The following is a 21,267-nucleotide window of genomic DNA, read 5'->3' as shown; positions in this document are numbered from 1 at the left end:
TAATGTCTAGATGACGGGGTCAGAGCCACTCCAAAACTGCTGCTCTTGAGGAATCTTCTCAGTCTGCAGTTGTCAGGACCAGCCAAAAGTGGTCCAAGAAAGGGAAAACCGGCCAACTGGGAACATGGTCATGAGTGGTCAAGGCTCATTGATGTAGGTGGGGGAGGGAAGGCTCATTGATGAGGTAAGGGAGGGAAGCCTCATTGATGGAGGTGAGGGAGGGAAGACTCATTGATGGAGGTGGGAAGAGAAGGCTCATTGATGGAGGGGGAGGGAAGGCTCATTGATGGAGGGGGAGGGAAGGCTCATTGATGGAGGTGGGGGAGGGAAGGCTCATTGATGGAGGTGGGGGAGGGAAGGCTCATTGATGGAGGTGAGGGAGGGAAGGCTCATTGATGGAGGTGAGGGAGGGAAGGCTCATTGATGGAGGTGAGGGAGGGAAGGCACATTGATGGAGGTGAGGTTGGGAAGGCTCATTGATGGAGGTGGGGGAGGGAAGGCTCATTGATGGAGGTGGGGGAGGGAAGGCTCATTGATGGAGGTGGGGGAGGGAAGGCTCATTGATGGAGGTGGGGGAGGGAAGGCTCATTGATGGAGGTGGAAAGGGAAAGCTCATTGATGGAGGTGGAAAGGGAAAGCTCATTGATGGAGGTGGGGAGTCAAGGTTCATTGATGGAGGTGGGGAGGCAAGGCTCATTGATGGAGGTGGGGAGGCAAGGCTCATTGATGGAGGTGGGGAGGGAAGGCACATTGATGGAGGTGGGGAGGCAAGGCTCATTGATGGAGGTGGGGAGGGAAGGCACATTGATTGAGATGGGGAGGGAAGGCTCATTGATGGAGGTGGGGAGGGAAGGCACTTTGATGGAGGTGGGGAGGGAAGGCACATTTATGGAGGTGGGGAGGGAAGGCACATTGATGGAGGTGGGGAGGGAAAGCTCATTGATGGAGGTGGGGAAGGAAGGCTCATTTATGGAGGTGGAGAGGGAGGGCTCATTGATGGAGGTGGGGAGGGAAGGCACATTGATGTAGGTTGGGGGTTGGTGCTCATTGATGGAGGTGGAGAGGGAAGACTCATTGATGTAAGTGGGGGGAGAGGGAAGGCTCATTGATGGAGGTGGGGGGATAGGGAAGGTTCATTGATGTGGAGTGGAGTGGGGGGCTCATTGATGGAGGTGAGGGGGAAGGCTGGTCTATGTAATCCGATCCAATAAAAGAGCTACTGCAGCTCAAATTGCTGTAAAAGTGAAGGCTGGTTGTGATAGAAAGGTGTCAGGACACACAGAGCACCGCAATTTGTTGTGTATGGGGCTGTGTAGCTGCGGACCGGTCAGGGTGCTCATGCTGACCCGTATCCACAGCCAAAAGTGCCTACAATGGGCATGTGAACATCAGAACTGGACCACAGAGCAATTGAAGAAGGTGGCCTGGTTTGATGAATCTTGTTTTCCTGTACATCACATGGATGGCCTGGGTGGGTGTGCGTCACTTACCTGGGGAAGAGATGGCAGAAGGGTGTACTATGGGCACTCCGATCCATTGGGGCACCACCTCACAACTGAAGAGGACTTAAAAGAGAAATATGGACTTGCAAAAAAATAAAGATTTATACTCACCTAGGTGGGTGGCTGGCGGAGGGACAGATGCTGCATCTATCCCCAGCCAGCTCTGCAGGGAGAACTGAGCGATCAAAGAACATTGTGACTATCAGTCTCTGGTGCTCTGCCCCTCCAGCGCTCACTGGCAGTGAAGGGGGTGGCAGGGGCTGGCTCATGCTCTCAGCGGATCGCTGAGAGGCTGAGCCAGGTGCTAACTCTCTAGGTGGATCCCAACCATATGGTCGGGATCCTTTCAGAGCCTGGACCGGCTCTGTGACGTCAGCTGACAGTGGGTTTTAGCCCACTGTCAGCAGAAAATGGGTCACAGGAGTACCATATTCCATCCATTCAGAGGTCTAGTGGAGTCCACGCCTCAATGGGTCAGGGCTGCTTTGGTGGTAAAAGGGGAACCTACTCAGTATTAGCCGAGTGGTCATAATGTTATGACCGATCGATTCCTAATCCCTTAAGGCAATCAAATGCTCCTTGGATCAGCAGTCTACAGCAGGGGTGTCCAACTGGTGGCCCTCCAGCTGTTGCGAAACTACAAGTCCCATCATGCCTCTGCCTTTGGGAGTCATGCTTGTAATTGTCAATCTTGCAATGTCTCATGGGACTTGTAGTTTGGCAACACCTGAAGGGCCACCAGTTTGACACCCGTGCTCTACAGTATAACTACTTATAAATATTAATAACCATTGTGTCTCTTCCACACTTTCACCGCTCTTACTGTAAAGAAGCCTTTCTGTATGCAGAAGTGAAACCTCCAGGTGAAGAGTACCCCTTTGCCATTTGCAAGCACACAATTGACTTCCAGACCTTATCCAGATTGTGTTTGGGACCTCTCAGCGCATATATTTTACAGCTGCTTGGGATTTCTGGGAGGAACTACAAGTTCCAGTCTTGCCTTGCCTTGCATGCTGGTCCTGTAACAGCTGCTGAGTGCTGTAACCACTGATCATTGCACTAATAAGCACCAAGCTGCATCTTCTCCCTTCCCCCGTACACTATTGATCCGCTGCTGGAGGCAGCTCTTTGCTCCTCTCCTCTTGAAGTTCGGCACTGATTTAACTCCTCTCTATCAGGAAGAAAAGCGCGCAGAGATCAATGGCCGTCTGAACCTTGATGGAGATGTCAATCCCGTCATTCTCACCTGGCAAGGAGGATTGTAGACCGTACGAAGGGACGTGCGGAAAATTCTTGAATTGCCCATTGATGGGTCTCTAATTAGTATGACCCAAAAAAAAAAATGACTTGTGCAGCTTAAGAGGCGTTCGGGTCTTTCGATAAATCCGCGGCGTAGGAGAGTCAGACTTTTTGCCGCAGTCCAAAACCTTTCTGGCAGGTCACCCAACTTCTGAACACCTTGTGAGAGTCTCAGGGTCGTTGGAGTGGAAGGTCTTCCTGAGCGGTGAGGATGGCGCAGTGTTCTCGGTGAAGAACTGCAGACTTGGTCTGAATCTATTATTATTCATATGTAAAGAATCTTCTGGGGAATCTTAGGACATTTTTCATTGTGGCGTCTATTGATGTGTCTCTAAAAGCAACTCCTAACACCTAGAAATGAACACATTTATGAGGCAGTGGATGCGTCTTTCACCAAACGTTCACTACTGGTTGAGACTGGAGGAACCTTTCTACTGACTGGAAGGCCAGCCAATGTCCTACACTTGGCACTCCTAAGCACTTTTTGCACAGCACTATGCACCTCTGATTAGTAGGGTGTAGGTCCTTAGACTTGCCCCGAAAGTCCTGGGGGGAGGGGGCACATGGCCTTGTGGTCAGGTTCTCCCCCTCCCATAAGGTCTAAGCTCCACCTGGTACTGGGGTGGACATTGATTCGGCAGGTCCCTAGAAGAATGGGAAATTCCTGGTTTTGGCCACGTGGACCACAAGTACCTCAGATCCCGTCAGGAGACCTATGCTCTGGGGGTCAGGGCCAGCTTGCTTCCTCTTAGTAGTAGGACCATGTGTACTTCGTGTTCACTTGTAGGGCTCATTTACACGTGCTTCAACTTCAACACACATTAGAGCGCTTACCACTTCAACATGCTTTTTTGATGTGTTTTTGATGTCCGGTGATGCTTTTTTGAAGCGTTAATGTAGCTTGGCAGATGGCACTGTGTGCGTGCTGATCTTCTATTTGTTTTATAGGGGCCCAGTAGAACCCTGGCTCAGTAGTGCCGCCACTCAATTCACCAGCTCCTTAGTACCTCTGTTGAACATTGGTGCCCTCATTCAGCAGATCCCTAGCTTATTAGTACCCTCGTTTAGCAGATCCCTAGCTTATTAGTACCTTTGTTCAGCAGGTCCCTAGCTTACTAGTACCCTCTTTCATCCGATCCCCAGCTTATTAGTACCCACATTCATCAGATCCCAAGCTTATTAGTACCCTCATTCATCAGATCCCTAGCTTATTAGTACCCTCATTCAGCAGATCCCCAGCTTATTAGTACCCTCATTCAGAAGATCCCTAGCTTATTAGTACCCTCATTCAGCAGATCCCTAGCTTATTAGTACCCTCATTCAGCAGATCCCTAGCTTATTAGTACCCTCGTTCATCAGATCCCTAGCTTATTAGTACCCTCATTCAGCAGATCCCTAGCTTACTAGTACCCTCTTTCATCCGATCCCCAGCTTATTAGTACCCTCGTTCATCAGATCCCAAGCTTATTAGTACCCTCATTCATCAGATCCCTAGATTATTAGTACCCTCATTCAGCAGATCCCTAGCTTATTAGTACCTTTGTTCAGCAGGTCCCTAGCTTACTAGTACCCTCTTTCATCCGATCCCCAGCTTATTAGTACCCACATTCATCAGATCTCTAGCTTATTAGTACCCTCATTCAGCAGATCCCTAGCTTATTAGTACCCTCATTCATCAGATCCCTAGCTTATTAGTACCCTCATTCAGCAGATTCCCAGCTTATTAGTACCCTCATTCAGAAGATCCCTAGCTTATTAGTACCCTCATTCAGCAGATCCCTAGCTTATTAGTACCCTCGTTCATCAGATCCCAAGCTTATTAGTAACCTCGTTCATCAGCTCCCTAGCTTATTAGTACCCTCATTCAGCAGATCCCTAGCTTATTAGTACCCTCATTCAGCAGATCCCTAGCTTATTAGTACCCTCGTTCATCAGATCCCAAGCTTATTAGTAACCTCGTTCATCAGCTCCCTAGCTTATTAGTACCCTCATTCAGCAGATCCCTAGCTTATTAGTACCCGTGTTCATCAGATCCCTAGCTTAATAGTACCCTCGTTCAGCAGATCCCTAGCTTATTAGTACCCTCGTTCAGCAGATTCCCAGCTTATTAGTACCCTCATTCAGCAGATCCCTAGCTTATTAGTACCCTCGTTCATCAGATCCCAAGCTTATTAGTAACCTCGTTCATCAGCTCCCTAGCTTATTAGTACCCTCATTCAGCAGATCCCTAGCTTATTAGTACCCTCATTCAGCAGATCCCTAGCTTATTAGTACCCTCGTTCATCAGATCCCAAGCTTATTAGTAACCTCGTTCATCAGCTCCCTAGCTTATTAGTACCCTCATTCAGCAGATCCCTAGCTTATTAGTACCCGTGTTCATCAGATCCCTAGCTTAATAGTACCCTCGTTCAGCAGATCCCTAGCTTATTAGTACCCTCGTTCATCAGATCCCAAGCTTATTAGTAACCTCGTTCATCAGATCCCTAGCTTATTAGTACCCTCATTCAGCAGATTCCCAGCTTATTAGTACCCTCATTCAGAAGATCCCTAGCTTATTAGTACCCTCATTCAGCAGATCCCTAGCTTATTAGTACCCGTGTTCATCAGATCCCTAGCTTATTAGTACCCTCATTCAGCAGATTCCCAGCTTATTAGTACCCTCGTTCAGCAGATCCCTAGCTTATTAGTACCCTCATTCAGCAGATCCCTAGCTTATTAGTACCCTCGTTCATCAGATCCCAAGCTTATTAGTAACCTCGTTCATCAGCTCCCTAGCTTATTAGTACCCTCATTCAGCAGATCCCTAGCTTATTAGTACCCTCATTCAGCAGATCCCTAGCTTATTAGTACCCTCGTTCATCAGATCCCGAGCTTATTAGTAACCTCGTTCATCAGCTCCCTAGCTTATTAGTACCCTCATTCAGCAGATCCCTAGCTTATTAGTACCCGTGTTCATCAGATCCCTAGCTTAATAGTACCCTCGTTCAGCAGATCCCTAGCTTATTAGTACCCTCGTTCATCAGATCCCAAGCTTATTAGTAACCTCGTTCATCAGATCCCTAGCTTATTAGTACCCTCGTTCATCAGCTCCCTAGCTTATTAGTACCCTCATTCAGCAGATCCCTAGCTTATTAGTACCCGTGTTCATCAGATCCCTAGCTTAATAGTACCCTCGTTCAGCAGATCCCTAGCTTATTAGTACCCTCGTTCATCAGATCCCAAGCTTATTAGTAACCTCGTTCATCAGATCCCTAGCTTATTAGTACCCTCATTCAGCAGATTCCCAGCTTATTAGTACCCTCATTCAGAAGATCCCTAGCATATTAGTACCCTCATTCAGCAGATCCCTAGCTTATTAGTACCCGTGTTCATCAGATCCCTAGCTTATTAGTACCCTCGTTCAGCAGATCCCTAGCTTATTAGTACCCTCGTTCAGCAGATCCCTAACTTATTAGTACCCTTATTAGTACCGTCATTCAGATAATCCGCAGCTTATTATTACCGTCATTCAGCAGATCCCTAGCTTATTAGTACCATCATTCAGCAGATCCCTAGCTTACTAGTACCATCATTCAGCAGATCCTCAGCTTATTAGTACCCTCATTCAGCAGATCCCTAGCTTATTAGTACCCTCATTCAGCAGATTCCCAGCTTATTAGTACCCTCGTTCAGCAGATCCCTAGCTTATTAGTACCCTCATTCAGCAGATTCCCAGCTTATTAGTACCCTCGTTCAGCAGATCCCTAGCTTATTAGTACCCTCGTTCATCAGATCCCAAGCTTATTAGTAACCTCGTTCATCAGCTCCCTAGCTTATTAGTACCCTCATTCAGCAGATCCCAAGCTTATTAGTACCCTCGTTCATCAGATCCCAAGCTTATTAGTACCCTCGTTCAGCAGATTCCCAGCTTATTATTACCCTCGTTCATCAGATCCCTAGCTTATTAGTACCCTCATTCAGCAGATTCCCAGCTTATTAGTATCCTCATTCAGCAGATCCCTAGCTTATTAGTACCCTCATTCAGCAGATCCCTAGCTTATTAGTACCCTCGTTCATCAGATCCCAAGCTTATTAGTACCCTCGTTCAGCAGATTCCCAGCTTATTATTACCCTCGTTCATCAGATCCCTAGCTTATTAGTACCCTCATTCAGAAGATTCCCAGCTTATTAGTACCCTCTTTCAGCAGATCCCTAGCTTATTAGTACCCTCATTCAGCAGATCCCTAGCTTATTAGTACCCTCATTCAGCAGATCCCAAGCTTATTAGTACCCTCGTTCATCAGATCCCAAGCTTATTAGTACCCTCGTTCAGCAGATTCCCAGCTTATTATTACCCTCGTTCATCAGATCCCTAGCTTATTAGTACCCTCATTCAGAAGATTCCCAGCTTATTAGTACCCTCTTTCAGCAGATCCCTAGCTTATTAGTACCCTCATTCAGCAGATCCCTAGCTTATTAGTACCCTCGTTCATCAGATCCCAAGCTTATTAGTAACCTCGTTCAGCAGATTCCCAGCTTATTAGTACCCTCGTTCAGCAGATCCCTAGCTTATTAGTACCCTCATTCAGCAGATCCCTAGCTTTTTAGTACCCTTGTTCAGCAGATCCCTAGCTTATTAGTACCCTCATTCAGCAGATCCCTAGCTTATTAGTACCCTCGTTCATCAGATCCCCAGCTTATTGGTACCCTCGTTCAGCAGATTCCCAGCTTATTATTACCCTCGTTCATCAGATCCCCAGCTTATTAGTACCCTCGTTCAGCAGATTCCCAGCTTATTATTACCCTCGTTCATCAGATCCCTAGCTTATTAGTACCCTCATTCAGCAGATTCCCAGCTTATTAGTATCCTCATTCAGCAGATCCCTAGCTTATTAGTACCCTCATTCAGCAGATCCCTAGCTTATTAGTACCCTTATTAGTACTGTCATTCAGAAAATCCCCAGCTTATTATTACCGTCATTCAGCAGATCCCCAGCTTATTAGTATCCTCGTTCAGCACATAAACATCAGACATAAACATCCGGGTCATCTTCTGTTTCCGCTCATGCGTGATAGCGCTTGATAGATTTTTTTCGTACAACTGTCGTATATAGAAAATCAGTTGTTCGTATGCAAAATGACAACATTTTTCACTGCTGTTCAACCGGATTTTTTCGTTTGCAATATCGTTATCGGTTAAAACATCCTGCTCATCAATGAAGAGAAAATCGTTCCATCAGCGGTTCCGTGAAATTTTCCATACGATTTTCTTATGTGTACGGGGCATTAGTGATCTCACTTTTTATTGCACTTGAGGTTTAGTTTCAAGTGTGCGCACTGCACCGCGGTGCTAAAAAGAAATTAAACTCGTCCTGAGCACTAAAAAATACATGACCGCTGCTACCTTGGAACACTCAATCAGCGCTTGTATTTTTGCTTTTTAACTTTGTCTTCTCAATCAAACTATCTTTATCTACTATTTTTTTTTCTTTTTTTGCATTCGAATAAAATGAATCCAAATTCCATCAGATGAGAGGCAATGGACCATCAGCTAGTTTTTATCTTGGCTCTGCTGCCTCATGGGACCTTCTCAACCTTGCAGTTGTGGAGCTCCTGTGTTCATGTTGTGGTCTTTGGACTCTAATCTCTGCTCAAACAAATGATGTGTCTGAGGATTACATGTCCGGGAGGCCTCCTGGGATGGCCATCGCTCACTGCCGGCATGGGACGTGCCCTGGGACTTTGTTGTCTTCTGCAATAGACGGGCCAAATCCTTTGTTGGCTTATAGGCGCCACTGTGGTTACAGGAATGTTTACCACCTAAAGACTTTCCTGAGAATTAAAACGCTCAGCCAGTCCCCTTCCCGGCTCTGTTTGCTGTGGACCCGGATAAAGACAGATACAGCTCTCAGGAACCTACTGAACCCGGGGTTGGGGGTTGGTTTGTTGACTTAGTATTGCAATTTACCATCAGGATATGGCATTTATATTGGGTTTTTCAAGTCTCAATGATCTTAAAGTGGCTTCATCATAAAAAAAAAGGTATGGGGGCTTCCATTCCATTGCATTCCATTCCATGTTGGTTGCCTGGTGTCTTGGCTCCAATGCCCCGTACACACGATAAGAAAATCGTACAAAACATTTCACGGAACCGTTGATCGAACGGTTTTCTCTTCGTTGATGAGGAGGATGTTTTAACCGATAACGATATTGCGAACGAAAAAATCCGGTTGAACAGCAGTGAAAAATGTTGTCGTTTCGCATACCAACGACCGATTTTCTATGCGGCGCTATGACGGTCGTACAGAAAAAATCTTTCAAGCGCTATCACGCATGAGCGGAAACAGAAGATGACCCGGATGTTTATGTCCGAGGAATCTTCGTAAACATGAACGAAAAATACAAATGTTAAAAGTAGATTGGCCCAATGAGATGATGAAACCAGAATTGTGCAGATTATATTTTAGGAATCACTATTTATGTATATAGGTCATGGAATAAACGATATTATACTCCATGCTGGTAATTGTTGTGTATATCACTCGTTCTGGCTGGAAGGGTGTGGAACTCTGGTTCTGGCTGGAAGGGCGTGGAATGCTCGTTTTGCCCGGAAGGGCGTGGAACGCACGTTCTGGCCGGAAGGGCATGGAACGCACGTTTTGCCCGGAACGGCGTGGAACGCTCGTTTTGCCCGGAAGGGCATGGAACGCTGGTTCTGGCCAGAAGGACATGGAACTCTCGTTCTGGCCGGAAGGGCATGGAACGCTCGTTTTGCCCAGAAGGGCGTGGAATGCTCATTTTGCCCGGAAGGGCGTGAAACGCTCGTTTTGCCCGGAAGGGCGTGGAATGCTGGTTCTGGCCGCAAGGGCGTGGAACGCTCGTTTTGCCCGGAAGGGCATGGAACGCTTGTTTTGCCTGGAAGGGCGTGGAACGCTCGTTTTGCCTGGAAGGGCGTGGAACGCTCGTTTTGCCCGGAAGGGCATGGAAATCTGGTTCTGGTCGGAAGGACATGGAACGCTTGTTCTGGCTGGAAGGGTGTGTCTACAAGGTCACACGCACGCTGCATCACTTCCACTTGTATGGAACACGTCAACACTACGTATTGCCTGCCGAACGATTTTTTTAGATTGGTTAATGTGGGCCACGATTTCGACCAATGAACGAATGCCTCTCAGTCATCGGATGAGCGATCGGTTGATTTTCTAATCGTGTATTTCCACCTTAAGCCTCTGACGTAGACCACATTGAGCCCGGGATCACATATATGCGATGCGGTATATCGCCTGTGATTCACACAGGAACCGCACCGCATTCCCTGCAGATCACATGTGATTTGTGTGTGGTGCGATCGGAGGCGTACATTTTGTATGGCTCTATTCGCCCCCGCACCAAAAACATGCAGGACCCTTTTTTGGGTCCGCACTAGAATCGGATCGCATTGGGTACTCACACCTATGGGATCCGATTCTGCACATCGCGGACCTCTTTCGGGGTGTTGTTAATATAACATACACACCCGCAGCGGTTCGCATGAACGGGGTGCGATTCTGACGCGGTGCAGACGTCACACTAAAACCGCTGCAAATTCCGCCCCCGCATCAGTGTGAACGCGGGCCGAGAGTTGAGGGTTTCTGACACACATTTGGGGTTTATTTACTAAACCTGGAGAGTGCAGAATCTTTCAGTGAAAATCCGTACGTGAAATGTTAATCGTTCTGTGGCAGTTTTAGGCGGAAATACGAGTCGACTTTTTCAATACCTGAAACGCTCGGGGTGGTGACTATCAGCCGATCCGACTGAGCCCATTCTACGGGACGGATTCTGATCGATCGCCGGGTCTTTCTAATCTGTAGTCCTGGAGTTTATTAGAGTGTTGATTTAAGGAGTGAGCGCTTAGCCCTCTCTTTCCGAGTTCCGGGTGTCTTCGATCGGCCGCGTTGCGCTCATCAAGCCGTGTTTGTGCGCGGATTAATCAATAGGACGGGTCAGCAGTGCATTAATTACTCCATGAGCTGTCTCTCTTCTCTGCAAAAAAATAGAAAACTACCTGCTTAAGATTAATGACCTCCTCGCAGACGATCGCTGGCTGTGCCCTGGAGCCCGCCGGCTGCGGCTCGTCCGTATGTCAGCCGAGTGTGGAAGGGGAGCTGCGAGGGCCCGGTTGCCGGGATAATCACTCCGTAACAGATTTGTTGGTGCACCGACTGTGCCGAGAGCTCCGTTTCAGCCGGTTAGGCGAAGCCGGCTTATTTATCGTCTATAAATACAGAGACAGGAGATTGACCGCACTGCGCCTTCACCGGCATGGATGTGGTCGTTGGAGAAACCTGCTGGAAGTGGAGGGCTTAAAGAAGAGGGGGCCACCTTACAAGAGATTGGGGGTCTCAGCTGTAGTCCCTGATATCTCTAGGGGGTCACGCATAATCTGTACATGTAATGCTATAGAAGACTGTCAGAGACTGAGCACATACTTCAAGAGATGGTCAGAGACTGCAGATATAATACAGATGGTCAGAGACTGCAGACATACTACAGGAGATGGTCAGAGACTGCAGACATAGTACAGGAGATGGTCAGAGACTGCAGACATACTACAGGGGATGACCAGAGACTGCGGACACAGTACAGGAGATGGTCAGAGACTGCAGACATACTACAGGAGATGGTCAGAGACTGCAGACATACTACAGGAGATGGTCAGAGACTGCAGACATACTACAGGAGATGGTCAGAGACTGCAGACATACTACAGGAGATGGTCAGAGACTGCAGATATAATACAGATGCTCAGACTGCAGACATACTACAGGGGATAGTCAGAGACTGCGGACATATTACAGGAGATGGTCAGAGACTGCAGACATAGTACAGGAGATGGTCAGAGAATGCAGACATATTACAGGAGATGGTCAGAGACTGCAGACATAGTACAGGAGATGACCAGAGACTGCAGACATATTACAGGAGACGGTCAGAGACTGCTGACATAGTACAGGAGACGGTCAGAGACTGCTGACATAGTACAGGAGATGGTCAGAGACTGCTGACATAGTACAGTAGACGGTCAGAGACTGCAGACATGGTACAGGAGACGGTCAGAGACTGCTGACATACTACAGGAGACGGTCAGAGACTGCTGGCATACTACAGGAGACGGTCAGAGACTGCTGACATAGTACAGGAGATGGTCAGAGACTGCAGACATATTACAGGAGATGGTCAGAGACTGCAGACATAGTACAGGAGATGACCAGAGACTGCAGACATATTACAGGAGACGGTCAGAGACTGCTGACATGGTACAGGAGACGGTCAGAGACTGCTGACATAGTACAGGAGACGGTCAGAGACTGCTGACATAGTACAGGAGACGGTCAGAGACTGCTGACATAGTACAGTAGACGGTCAGAGACTGCAGACATACTACAGGAGACGGTCAGAGACTGCTGACATACTACAGGAGATGGAGATTGAGGACAGGCAGGAGACAGTCAGAGACTAGGGATATGTTACACAGGACTGTTCGCTATTGCTGCCATTACAGCCCTTTTATTCATCAATGGTCACACCCCTAGTACTGGCTGCAAGGGCCTGAGGGCCACATATTATGTACCATAGAGCCGCATGTGGCCCTCACACTGCAGGTAGAGCACCAGGGCCCCTGAAGTGTTTGTAAAGCCATTTTTATTATTTTTGTGGGGTTTTGGTTGGTGGAAAGTTGAGGACAGGAAGTGAAGAGAAATCTCTCCAACAGTATACAGGTACTAAAAATAAATAAATTGGTGGTTTAATCATTTTCTATTTTAGTACCGCTGTCAGCTGAGTACCAAATTTATAATCCAGTCAGACTTAGTGAGGGGGGGGGGTGACGGAGCTCCGCAGAGAGACCACTGCTTCCGCACACAGAGCAAGGGTCCTTCTCTGCAGCATGCTGGCAAGGGTGAGGCTTCTCTACTCAGGCTGTGGTTGCTTTATAAAGAATATGAGTGGTAGAGCATGGCACATGGAATGGGCAATCTTCGCGGCACACTTTGGCGCAGTGTTACCCCCTCCCCCAGGAAACTGCCGTGATAAAGCCGGTTAGTTTGCTTACCTCCGAGGCGGAAAGCTCCCGGTCCTCCCCCGGCGCGGTCTGATGAACCTTGAAGGAATTCTTCATCTAAAAGACTTTTCTTTTTTTTTTTCTCTGCGAGAGAATGGAGGGGGCTTTTGTTTATCCCTCCCAGCAGGGGGCGCCAGCTTACCAGTTGCCGTCCGCCCACTCCTCTCCGCTACTTTCAGCGTTAATTGGGAGGAAAGAAGTCTTGCCTTTTGGTTTTTATTTATTTCCCGTCACCCAGGATGAGGCTTTCTCCTTCCTGAATAGAAGCTGAACGGTGCGGCTGTGTCGCAGCTGCTGAGCGTGTATTTATAGCCGCTCCCTTGCCGGGCGTTTGTTTTTCCTGTGTGTTTGTGTATGTGCGTGTGTGTGTGCGTGCGTGTGTGTTTGTGGTGTATGTGCGTGTGTGCATGTGTGTGTGTACATGTGTGTGTGCGTGCGTGTGTGTGCATGTGTGTGCGTGTGTGTTTGTGGTGTATGTGCGTGTGTGTGTTTGTGTATGTGCGTGTGTGCATGTATGTGTTTGCATGTGTGCGTGTGTGTGCGTGTGTGTGTCTGTCTGTGTGCGTATGTGTGTGTATGTGTGTGTATTTGTGTGCGTGTGTGGGCGTACGTACGTGTGTGTCTGTGTGCGTATGTATTTGCGTGCATGCGTGTGTTTGTGCGTGCGTGTGTATTTGCGTGCGTGTGTATTTGTGTGCGTGTATGTGCGTGTGTGTATGTGTGTATTTGTGTGCGTGTGTGTGTGTATTTGTGCGTGTGTGTATGTGCGTGTGCGTGCATGTGCGTGAGTGTGTATGTGTGTGTGTGCGTGCCTGTGTGTATTTGTGTGCGTGTGCATGTGCGTGCGTGTGTGTGCGTGTGCAATGGCTGTGCATATCGGAGCTCAGCTGTGCCTTTCAGCCCTTTGTGGCATGGAGTGTATTCAAATTAGGAGCGACAATGCCTTGTAATGAACATAACGCCCGGTGCCTCTCACCCGACACCGCGCCGCTTGTTCCAGGCCCGCCCCTCCCGGGGTGAGCGCCCGCCCTAGGATTGGGCGTGGAGTCAACACTCGCTGACACTTCGAGTTTAAATCAAGAGAAGGAAATGTCTAGATATTTCCACTTTACCAGCCCAGGATCTGAAAGATGAGCTTAACATGGAGAGGTATTCATGGTGTCACTCACTGTTAGCAGTGCATCTTTGCGGCATGATAGCGGGCAGCAGCTCTGCAAAGGCAGCTCGGCCTTCAATTTTGAAGGTTTAGTACAGCGGTCTCCAAACTGCGGCCCGAGGGCCAGGTGCCATCTTGTGCTTGCTTTTATCAGGTCCCTGGGGTGCTATTTTATTCACTGACACCAATGAAGGACACATTTCTTCTCAATGACACCAACGATGGGGCACAATTCCTGCCAATGACACCAACGATGGGGCACAATTCCTGCCAATGACACCAACAATCGGGTCCAACAACACCAATGATGGGCACAATTCCTACCAATGACACCAACAAAGGGGCAACATTCTTACCAATGAAACCTACAATGGGGCACAATTCCTACCGATGTTACCAACAAGGGCCCAAAAACACCAATGATGGGGCACAATTGCTCCCAATGGCACCAGCAATAAGGGACAATTCCTACCATTGACACTAACAATGGGGCCCAATGACACAAATGGTGGGGCACAATTCCTCCCAATGACACCAACGAAGGGGGGGGGGGGGTACTCCCGATGACCACAGTCCGGGCCATCCAGAGTCTGAAGGACAGGAGACTGGCTCTTTGGTTTAGAAGTATAAATACTATATTGTGTCTTATGGGGAAAGGGAAAGTCTGAGCAAATAAAGAGGCCCTGTCACCAGAGATTCCAACCCCAAATGGAAATGCGGTTAGATTTAGTGGTTTCTATTTCCTATCTGATAACAGGCCGGCTGGCAGAGCATGCTGGGACTTGTAGTCACCTGATATTTGGAGGTTCTTCATATCTGATGACGCTCGCTGTTCCTTGTGTGGATGTAAATGTTTCTAATGACATGTATATCTAGGAATGGGATCAGCAATGTGGCATCAGAGACCTCACAGGACTCCTCCTGACTATGCTGCCAGAAGGACGGCGCCATGTTTGTTCAGACATCATCCAGGATCACCACATGAGATGTAGACTCATAAATGACACAACCATGTAAATCCTGGTGCCTGTACAGTTCTTGGCGGTGTTCACAAACAGCTGACAAAGATCAGCCCCTGCTGCAGATTCTCACCTTGTGACTTACTACAAAGTTACCATGTACAGTCTGATCGCTGGGGGAGGGGAGACTGAGGAAATGCCCCCTCCTCCTTCTACAAAGTTACAATGTACAGTCCTCCTCCTCGCTTCCTCCTCCTCTCTTTGCTCCTCTCTTCCTCTTTTTCTCCTCCTTTCTTCCTCCTCCTCTCTTCTTCCTCCTCATCCTCCTCTCTTCTTCCTCTTCCTCCTCTCTTCCTCCTCCTCCTCTCTTCCTCCTCCTCCTCTCTTCCTTCTCCTCCTCCTCCTCTCTTCCTCCTCCTCCTCTCTTCCTTCTCCTCCTCTCTTCCTTCTCCTCCTCCTCTTTTCCTCCTCCTCTCTTCCTCCTCCTCCTCCTCCTCTCTTCCTCCTCCTCCTCTCTTTTCCTCCTCCTCTCTTTCTCCTCCTCCTCTTCCTTCTCTTCCTCCTCTTCCTTCTCTCTTCCACCTCTCTTCCTCCTCCTCTTCTCTTCCTCCTCCTCTTCTCTTCCTCCTCCTCTTCTCTTCCTCCTCCTTCTTTTCTTCCTCCTCTTCTCTTCCTCCTCCTCCTCTCTTCCTCCTTCATCTCTCCTCCTCCTCTCTTCCTCCTCCTCCATCTCTTTTCTTCCTCTTCTCTTCTTCCTCCTCCTCCTCTCTTCTTCCTCCTCTCTTCTTCCTCCTCCTCTCTTCTTCTTCCTCCTCCTCTCTTCTTTTTCCTCCTCCTTCTCTCTTCTTCCTCCTCTCTTCTTCCTCCTCCTCCTCCTCTCTTCTTCCTCCTCCTCCTCTCTTCTTCCTCCTCCTCCTCTCTTCTTCCTCCTCTCTTCTTCTTCCTCCTCCTTCTCCTCTCTTCTTCCTCCTCCTTCTCCTCTCTTCTTTCTCCTCCTCCTCCTCCCCTCTTCCTCCTCCTCCTCTCTTCTTCTTCCTCCTCCTCCTCTCTTCTTCTTCCTCCTCCTCCTCTCTTCTTCTTCCTCCTCCTCCTCTCTTCTTCTTCCTCCTCCTTCTCCTCTCTTCTTCTTCCTCCTCCTTCTCCTCTCTTCTTCCTCCTCCTCTCTTCTTTTTCCTCTTCCTTCTCTCTTCTTCCTCCTCCTCTCTTCTTCCTCTCTTCTTCTTCCTCCTCCTTCTCCTCCCTTCTTCCTCCTCCTCCCTTCTTCCTCCTCCTCTCTTCTTCCTCCTCCTCTCTTCTCCCTCCTCCTCCTCCTCTCTTCTTCCTCCTCCTCTCTTCTTCCTCCTCCTCCTCCTCTCTTCTTCCTTCTCCTCTCTTCTTCCTCCTCCTCCTCTCTTCTTCCTCCTTCTCCTCTCTTCTTCCTCCTCCTCCTCTCTTCTTCCTCCTCCTCCTCTCTTCTTCCTCCTCCTCCTCTCTTCTTCCTCCTCCTCTCTTCTTCCTTCTCCTCTCTTCTTCCTCCTCCTCTCTTCTTCCTCCTCCTCCTCTCTTCTTCTTCCTCCTCCTCTCTTCTTCCTCCTCCTCTCTTCTTCCTCCTCCTCTCTTCTTCCTCCTCCTCTCTTCTTCCTCCTCTCTTCTTCCTCCTCCTCTCTTCTTCCTCCTCCTCCTCTTTTCTTCCTCCTCCTCCTCTCTTCTTCCTCCTCCTCCTCTCTTCTTCCTCCTCCTCCTCTCTTCTTCTACATGCAGTAATAGCTCCTCGCCGCGTTCACCTGTTCTCTCCTTCTCTCGGTGTGTTCCCCTTTAAATGTTTCCCTCATTAGAGCAGAGGAGGTGAATGATTGGGTCCTGCGGGTGTTTGTTCTCCCCATACATCTTCCAAGAATAAGGTCACCTCTGCGCTCGGATCTCGCAGAAAAAAGAAGACGATATTTCCTCACAGGCCGCCTGCAGAACCTGCGGTGGATTTCTTGTCGTGTTTCTGGCTGCCCCTTCAAGTGTGATTTTGTTTCAGGTAGAGAACGGTGAAAGGTTCGGACTTTGTGTACAGCGCCGAATCTGGAGGCCGAATCCCCCCCCCCCAGTTGCCCGGCTGTCATGCTGATATCCTGCTAGTTGCCCGGCTGTCATTGCTGATTTCCTGCTAGTTGCCCGGCTGTCATGCTGACGTCCTGCTAGTTGCCCGGCTGTCATGCTGACGTCCTGCCAGTTGCCCGGCTGTCATGCTGATGTCCTGCTAGTTTCCCGGCTGTCATGCTGATGTCCTGCTAGTTGCCCGGCTGTCATGCTGATGTCCTGCTAGTTGCCCGGCTGTCATGCTGATGTCCTGCTAGTTTCCCGGCTGTCATGCTGATGTCCTGCTAGTTGCCTGGCTGTCATGCTGACGTCCTGCTAGTTTCCCGGCTGTCATGCTGATGTCCTGCTAGTTGCCTGGCTGTCATGCTGATGTCCTGCTAGTTGCCCGACTGTCATGCTGATGTCCTGCTAGTTTCCCGGCTGTCATGCTGATGTCCTGCTAGTTGCCTGGCTGTCATGCTGACGTCCTGCTAGTTTCCCGGCTGTCATGCTGATGTCCTGCTAGTTGCCTGGCTGTCATGCTGATGTCCTGCTAGTTGCCCGGCTGTCATGCTGATGTCCTGCTAGTTTCCCGGCTGTCATGCTGATGTCCTGCTAGTTGCCTGGCTGTCATGCTGACGTCCTGCTAGTTTCCCGGCTTTCATGCTGATGTCCTGCTAGTTGCCCGGCTGTCATGCTGATGTCCTGCTAGTTGCCCGGCTGTCATGCTGACGTCCTGCTAGTTTCCTGGCTGTCATGCTGATGTACTGCTAGTTTCCCGGCTCTCATGCTGACGTCCTGCTAGTTTCCCGGCTGTCATGCTGACGTCCTGCTAGTTGCCCGGCTGTCATGCTGATGTCCTGCTAGTTGCCCGGCTGTCATGCTGATGTCCTGCCAGTTGCCCGGCTGTCATGCTGATGTCCTGCTAGTTTCCCGGCTGTCATGCTGATGTCCTGCTAGTTGCCCGGCTGTCATGCTGATGTCCTGCTAGTTGCCCGGCTGTCATGCTGATGTCCTGCTAGTTTCCCGGCTGTCATGCTGATGTCCTGCTAGTTGCCTGGCTGTCATGCTGACGTCCTGCTAGTTTCCCGGCTGTCATGCTGATGTCCTGCTAGTTGCCTGGCTGTCATGCTGATGTCCTGCTAGTTGCCCGACTGTCATGCTGATGTCCTGCTAGTTTCCCGGCTGTCATGCTGATGTCCTGCTAGTTGCCTGGCTGTCATGCTGACGTCCTGCTAGTTTCCCGGCTGTCATGCTGATGTCCTGCTAGTTGCCTGGCTGTCATGCTGATGTCCTGCTAGTTGCCCGGCTGTCATGCTGATGTCCTGCTAGTTTCCCGGCTGTCATGCTGATGTCCTGCTAGTTGCCTGGCTGTCATGCTGACGTCCTGCTAGTTTCCCGGCTTTCATGCTGATGTCCTGCTAGTTGCCCGGCTGTCATGCTGATGTCCTGCTAGTTGCCCGGCTGTCATGCTGACGTCCTGCTAGTTTCCTGGCTGTCATGCTGATGTACTGCTAGTTTCCCGGCTCTCATGCTGACGTCCTGCTAGTTTCCCGGCTGTCATGCTGACGTCCTGCTAGTTGCCCGGCTGTCATGCTGATGTCCTGCTAGTTGCCCGGCTGTCATGCTGATGTCCTGCTAGTTGCCCGGCTGTCATGCTGACGTCCTGCTAGTTTCCCGGCTGTCATGCTGACGTCCTGCTAGTTGCCTGGCTGTCATGCTGACGTCCTGCTAGTTTCCCGGCTGTCATGCTGACGTCCTGCTAGTTGCCCGGCTGTCATGCTGACGTCCTGCTAGTTGCCCGGCTGTCATGCTGACGTCCTGCTAGTTTCCCGGCTGTCATGCTGATGTCCTGCTAGTTTCCCGGCTGTCATGCTGACGTCCTGCTAGTTTCCCGGCTGTCATGCTGACGTCCTGCTAGTTTCCCGGCTGTCATGCTGACGTCCTGCTAGTTGCCCGGCTGTCATGCTGACGTCCTGCTAGTTTCCCGGCTGTCATGCTGATGTCCTGCTAGTTTCCCGGCTGTCATGCTGATGTCCTGCTAGTTGCCCGGCTGTCATGCTGATGTCCTGCTAGTTGCCCGGCTGTCATGCTGATGTCCTGCTAGTTGCCCGGCTGTCATGCTGACGTCCTGCTAGTTTCCCGGCTGTCATGCTGACGTCCTGCTAGTTGCCTGGCTGTCATGCTGACGTCCTGCTAGTTTCCCGGCTGTCATGCTGATGTCCTGCTAGTTTCCCGGCTGTCATGCTGACGTCCTGCTAGTTGCCTGGCTGTCATGCTGATGTCCTGCTAGTTTCCCGGCTGTCATGCTGACGTCCTGCTAGTTGCCTGGCTGTCATGCTGACGTCCTGCTAGTTTCCCGGCTGTCATGCTGATGTCCTGCTAGTTGCCCGGCTGTCATGCTGACGTCCTGCTAGTTTCCCGGCTGTCATGCTGACGTCCTGCTAGTTTCCCGGCTGTCATGCTGATGTCCTGCTAGTTGCCCGGCTGTCATGCTGATGTCCTGCTAGTTGCCTGGATGTCATGCTGACATCCTGCTAGTTGCCTGGCTGTCATGCTGATGTCCTGCTAGTTGCCCGGCTGTCATGCTGACGTCCTGCTAGTTGCCTGGCTGTCATGCTGACGTCCTGCTAGTTGCCTGGCTGTCATGCTGACGTCCTGCTAGTTGCCCGGCTGTCATGCTGATGTCCTGCTAGTTGCCCGGCTGTCATGCTGATGTCCTGCTAGTTGCCCGGCTGTCATGCTGATGTCCTGCTAGTTGCCTGGCTGTCATGCTGATGTCCTGCTAGTTGCCCGGCTGTCATGCTGATGTCCTGCTAGTTTCCCGGCTGTCATGCTGATGTCCTGCTAGTTTCCCGGCTGTCATGCTGACGTCCTGCTAGTTGCCTGGCTGTCATGCTGACGTCCTGCTAGTTTCCCGGCTGTCATGCTGATGTCCTGCTAGTTGCCCGGCTGTCATGCTGACGTCCTGCTAGTTGCCCGGCTGTCATGCTGATGTCCTGCTAGTTGCCCGGCTGTCATGCTGATGTCCTGCTAGTTGCCCGGCTGTCATGCTGACGTCCTGCTAGTTGCCCGGCTGTCATGCTGACGTCCTGCTAGTTGCCTGGCTGTCATGCTGACGTCCTGCTAGTTGCCTGGCTGTCATGCTGACGTCCTGCTAGTTGCCCGGCTGTCATGCTGATGTCCTGCCAGTTGCCCGGCTGTCATGCTGATGTCCTGCTAGTTGCCCGGCTGTCATGCTGATGTCCTGCTAGTTGCCCGGCTGTCATGCTGATGTCCTGCTAGTTGCCCGGCTGTCATGCTGACGTCCTGCTAGTTGCCCGGCTGTCATGCTGATCCTCCTCCTTCAGCACTTTAAGTTGGATGATCCGGGAGACAGACAGCTCTGGTATTTTACCGTGATTGGCTTCCTGCTGCAGATACGAGACTAGGAAAGCATGAGGCCGGTGACAGCCAGGCATATAGCATTTTCAGAACAAGGTCAGCCATTGAATTTCTGTCATAGGAGGTTCAACTGTCATTTCAAGGCGGTGTACTTAAAGTGGACCGGTCAGAAAACGTACGAATCTGCATAATGAATTCCTACCGTGTCTCCATGTACAACAACAATATCACTTTTCAGAGAAGCTCCACCTTTTATCATTAAAAAGATGTCCGTGAGCTCCAGACTGTGCCTAGGCTGAGATGATGTCATCAGTCTGCTGCAGGCAGGAGGAAGCATTTCCTCAGTCTCCCCTCCCCCAGTGATCAGACTGTACTTTGTAACTTTGTAGAAGGAGGAGGAAGCATTTCCTCAGTCTCCCTTCCCCCAGCGATCAGACTGTACATTGTAACTCTGTAGAAGGAGGAGGAGTCATTTCCTCTGTCTCCCTTCCCCCAGCGATCAGGCTGTACATTGTAACTTTGTAGAAGGAGGAGGAGGCATTTCCTCAGTCTCTTCTCCCCCAGCGATCAGACTGTACATTGTAACTTTGTAGAAGGAGGAGGAAGCATTTCCTCAGTCTTCCCTCCCCCAGTGATCAGACTGTACATTGTAACTTTGTAGAAGGAGGAGGAGGCATTTCCTCAATCTCCCCTCCCCCAGTGATCAGACTGTGCATTGTAACTTAGTAGCAAGTCACAAGGTGAGAACCTGCAGCAGGGGGCTGATCTGCGTCAGACATTTGTGAGTTGCACGATTGTGTCATCTGTGAGCCGGTATCTCAGTCCAGGAAGTAGATGGTG

General features: G+C 49.9%; 1 protein-coding gene across 11 annotated transcripts in view; it reads left to right on the top strand.

The window, feature by feature from the left end:
* The window catches only part of PTPRF (protein tyrosine phosphatase receptor type F), a 295,456-nt gene that overhangs the window by 122,183 nt on the left and 152,006 nt on the right, over window positions 1-21,267 (top strand). The gene's annotated exons all lie outside the window — the stretch shown is intronic.

This window comes from Staurois parvus, unplaced genomic scaffold (assembly GCF_062004578.1).
Source record: "Staurois parvus isolate SC_StPar_1 unplaced genomic scaffold, SC_StPar_1.0 ptg001762l, whole genome shotgun sequence".
Classification (NCBI taxonomy): domain Eukaryota; kingdom Metazoa; phylum Chordata; class Amphibia; order Anura; family Ranidae; genus Staurois; species Staurois parvus.
Note: the sequence above shows the minus strand (reverse complement) of the source record. Positions and strands in the feature narration are given on the sequence as shown.